Source organism: Bufo gargarizans, chromosome 6, assembly GCF_014858855.1.
Source record: "Bufo gargarizans isolate SCDJY-AF-19 chromosome 6, ASM1485885v1, whole genome shotgun sequence".
NCBI classification, from domain to species: Eukaryota; Metazoa; Chordata; class Amphibia; order Anura; family Bufonidae; genus Bufo; species Bufo gargarizans.
Window position 1 is genome coordinate 77,120,051 of NC_058085.1, and position 4,764 is coordinate 77,124,814.

The 4,764-nt window shown below is 39.1% G+C and overlaps 1 non-coding gene across 1 annotated transcript; it reads left to right on the forward strand.

Annotated features, from left to right (window-relative positions):
* Positions 1–231: 231 nt before the first annotated feature.
* On the forward strand, positions 232–413 carry LOC122942846. Its single transcript, XR_006390742.1, has one exon. It is a non-coding gene; the product is annotated as a U2 spliceosomal RNA (small nuclear RNA).
* The last annotated feature ends 4,351 nt before the right edge of the window (positions 414–4,764 follow it).

Sequence of the window (4,764 nt, forward strand, 5' to 3'; positions counted from 1 at the left end):
TTAAGAGGGAGGATGTGTCGGGGAATGAGTGTGTTAAAATTATCTTGTCTAGACTTTGTTATTTATATGTGGGATAGGAAGAAGGGGGGCGGGTTTGATTCTGAGGGAATTTGGAAATGTAAGAAATGGAAATCACTAATTAAGTACTGATGATGTAAGTACTGATTATGATGTGTATATGATGTTTTTTTCTCTTTGTAGTATGTGAGTGTGTTCTTTTGATGTAATGAAATATTTCAATTAAAAAAAAAAAAAAAATCTGTTCTTATCAGTTTAATATCCGATACGTCCCCTATCTGGGGACCATATATTAAATGGATTTTCCGAACAGGAAGATGGAAAAAGAGCTTGCTCTGTCCACTCTACGCAATGTTTCTATCTGAGAGAGTAGTGGATGCATGGAATAGCCTTCCTGCAGAAGTGGTAGCTGCAAATACAGTGAAGGAGTTTAAGCATGCATGGGATAGGCATAAGGCCATCCTTCATATAAGATAGGGCCAGGGGCTATCCATAGTACTTAGTATATTGGGCAGACTAGATGGGCCAAATGGTTCTTATCTGCCAACACATTCTATGTTTCTATGACCTGGTATTGCAGTACCTCTAGGACCGGTGCACCCCCCTGTTGTGCACACCTGGGATGCTGAGTTATTCCTGGGAATTGATCCTTTTGTAACAAGTTGGCTGGATGTAACCATTTTTCATTTCCAGTGCTTTAGTAAATAAGTAAAGTTTGCCTGTGTCTCCCTCTTGTGGATCTTTTGAGCTGGATTACTTGGAGGCTAAAAAGTAGTCCAGCATTTCCTACACTACGTGCAGAATTATTAGGCAAATGAGTATTTTGACCACATCATCCTCTTTATGCATGTTGTCTTACTCCAAGCTGTATAGGCTCGAAAGCCTACTACCAATTAAGCATATTAGGTGATGTGCATCTCTGTAATGAGAAGGGGTGTGGTCTAATGACATCAACACCCTATATCAGGTGTGCATAATTATTAGGCAACTTCCTTTCCTTTGGCAAAATGGGTCAAAAGAAGGACTTGACAGGCTCAGAAAAGTCAAAAATAGTGAGATATCTTGCAGAGGGATGCAGCACTCTTAAAATTGCAAAGCTTCTGAAGCGTGATCATCGAACAATCAAGCGTTTCATTCAAAATAGTCAACAGGGTCGCAAGAAGCGTGTGGAAAAACCAAGGCGCAAAATAACTGCCCATGAACTGAGAAAAGTCAAGCGTGCAGCTGCCAAGATGCCACTTGCCACCAGTTTGGCCATATTTCAGAGCTGCAACATCACTGGAGTGCCCAAAAGCACAAGGTGTGCAATACTCAGAGACATGGCCAAGGTAAGAAAGGCTGAAAGACGACCACCACTGAACAAGACACACAAGCTGAAACGTCAAGACTGGGCCAAGAAATATCTCAAGACTGATTCTTCTAAGGTTTTATGGACTGATGAAATGAGAGTGAGTGTGGATGGGCCCGTGGCTGGATTGGTAAAGGGCAGAGAGCTCCAGTCCGACTCAGACGCCAGCAAGGTGGAGGTGGAGTACTGGTTTGGGCTGGTATCATTAAGATGAGCTTGTGGGGCCTTTTCGGGTTAAGGATAGAGTCAAGCTCAACTCCCAGTCCTACTGCCAGTTTCTGGAAGACACCTTCTTCAAGCAGTGGTACAGGAAGAAGTCTGCATCCCTCAAGAAAAACATGATTTTCATGCAGGACAATGCTCCCTCACACGCGTCCAAGTACTCCACAGCGTGGCTGGCAAGAAAGGGTATAAAAGAAGAAAATCTAATGACATGGCCTCCTTGTTCACCTGATCTGAACCCCATTGAGAACCTGTGGTCCATCATCAAATGTGAGATTTACAAGGAGGGAAAACAGTACACCTCTCTGAACAGTGTCTGGGAGGCTGTGGTTGCTGCTGCACGCAATGTTGATGGTGAACAGATCAAAACACTGACAGAATCCATGGATGGCAGGCTTTTGAGTGTCCTTGCAAAGAAAGGTGGCTATATTGGTCACTGATTTGTTTTTGAATGTCTGAAATGTATATTTGTGAATGTTGAGATGTTATATTGGTTTCACTGGTAAAAATAAATAATTGAAATGGGTATATCAAAAATAGGGTCCGCTCACCTTTGTCCCCTCAGGGCAGGTGCTCTAGTCCAAAAATTGAAACACCCCTCAAAGCAAAATGTTAATAGAAAAATGGGTTGGACTGGCACTCATATAAGGAATAACACGTTTTATTACGTATGGATAAAATGTGAAATGTAATTTTCTTCACCTGTCACAAATAAAATACGAATAAAATACAATGAATACACTATTCAAACCTAAAAGCTTATTAAATCACAAGAAAATAAAAATTATAAAAATTGCAGGAACCGCAGGCACCAACCGTTCACAGAATTCAATGGTTCTGATTATATATCCAATGATCAATGGTGCCACCGGTTACCGCAAACCCATATGGTATTAAAACAACAGTTTCGTTTCCATGTATTATTCCAACTTCAAAATTCCACAAGTTAGGAGATCTCAGATGTGCAAAATTCAGAGCTTTCAATATATTGGTATTAGTATTTGAAAGGTATAGCAACTTTTCAATATAATAATGTGTCTTTATCCTCAATGTTGCAAGACAACGCTTACTAGTCAGTTGCAAAAGACTGATAAAAATATTAGGGAAACTAGATCCAAAAGTAATATGTCCGGAGGTACCCAAATAAAGTCTATTTAGCTTTTTGCTGGTTGTAATTGATGTGACAAAATTGCAGCCATACCAACATGAGGGATCCGTGAAAATGTTTGACCTGCACAATATTTATATTTTTACAGCGTTTGAAACAATATACATGTTGGATTTACATGGCTAATATTCCTACCCATGTGAAGAGCATAAATTTTAGAAATTTTAGGAATTTAATGGTATGAAAACATAATAGTATGAAAACGCAGGAATATATAGATTGTTTTAATATATTATATTGTATTGTCCGCTATATACACACAGAGGAAACTTAATGCAAAAAATTTGCATCACAATTTATTCCAATAGATGCGATTATTATGCAACCTTGGAGATCCAGACCGGATTTTGGCTGAAAAAGGGGATCCAGGACGGACTTTCAATAATACCAATAGCAACTATAAAATGCAGGGATAATAGAATCGGGGCGATACCACTGAGGAAGGGGACAGCGTCTCCCCGAAACGCGTTTGGTGAGCATCTGGGTAATACCCCAGACTAAAAGACCCCGAATCCTATCTTGGAGAATAAGTGCACTTATACAAAGAGAAAGATTTCCTGGACACGCATCGGAAAAGAATGATTACGTCATCCCGCTAGCGCTCAGAAACAAGCGACTGCATACCTCAGGTAAGTACATCACGTGAGAAGCAGCAGTGAAGAGACACGAGGGACGCGAATACCGCAGCCGGGACGCAGGCACACCGAGCGGCCGAAAAAGACCATCTATTAGTCCCATTGAGCAGAGCGCAGGCGGAGGTAAGCCCACACCTGTGGGAAAACTTACAACCTGTTCACTGAAGTGACACTTACCACAGCGATCATCGCCACTACCATACAAGAAAATAATAGAACCGCATTATATAGTGGATTAAATAACAGCTTTCCACCTAAAGAAAATATCTCTGCGGGTAACCATAAATAGCGGACAATTTGTTTGAACAGTGTCAGCTGTGGAAATTGCTACACTGTCTTCCTGAAAATATGCTGTGCAGGAACTATTGATTCATCTTAAACACTGACTAGTAAACGTTGTCTTGCAACATTGAGGATAAAGACGCATTATTATATTGAAAAGTTGCTATACCTTTCAAATACTAATACCAATATATTGAAAGCTCTGAATTTTGCACATCTGAGATCTCCTAACTTGTGAAATTTTGAAGTTGGAATAATACATGGAAAAGAAACTGTTGTTTTAATACCATATGGGTTTGCGGTAACCGGTGGCACCATTGATCATTGGATATATAACCAGAACCATTGAATTCTGTGAACGGTTGGTGCCTGCGGTTCCTGCAATTTTTATAATTTTTATTTTCTTGTGATTTAATAAGCTTTTAGGTTTGAATAGTGTATTCATTGTATTTTATTCGTATTTTATTTGTGACAGGTGAAGAAAATTACATTTCACATTTTATCCATACGTAATAAACCGTGTTATTCCTTATATGAGTGCCAGTCCAACCCATTTTTCTATGAAATGGGTATATATTTGTTTTTTGTTAAGTTGCCTAATAATTATGCACAGTAATAGTCACCTGCACACACAGATATCCCCCTAAAATAGCTAAAACTAAAAACAAACTAAAAACTACTTCCAAAAATATTCAGCTTTGATATTAATGAGTTTTTTGGGTTCATTGAGAACATGGTTGTTGTTCAATAATAAAATTAATCCTCAAAAATACAACTTGCCTAATAATTCTGCACTCCCTGTATATGGATGTTATAAAGATGAAGGAAGAGAAGAATCCAGCCTTCTTGGAGCATGTAAGAATAGTACCGTCTTTTCAAATGGTAAAGCTGGCAATCATTGTACACATGCACAATCCAAAGGTGGATGATATGACTGTTGGTGATTTTCTAAGAAGGTACTGTGACAAAGTTGTTTTTGATAGAAGGCTTAAAAACAAGCACGGCTTTTTAAATGGCAAGAGGAGATTTTTTGTTAAATTTAAGAAACCAGCTCGGTTCCTGCGGTATTTTCAATTGGTGGAGATAGGGGT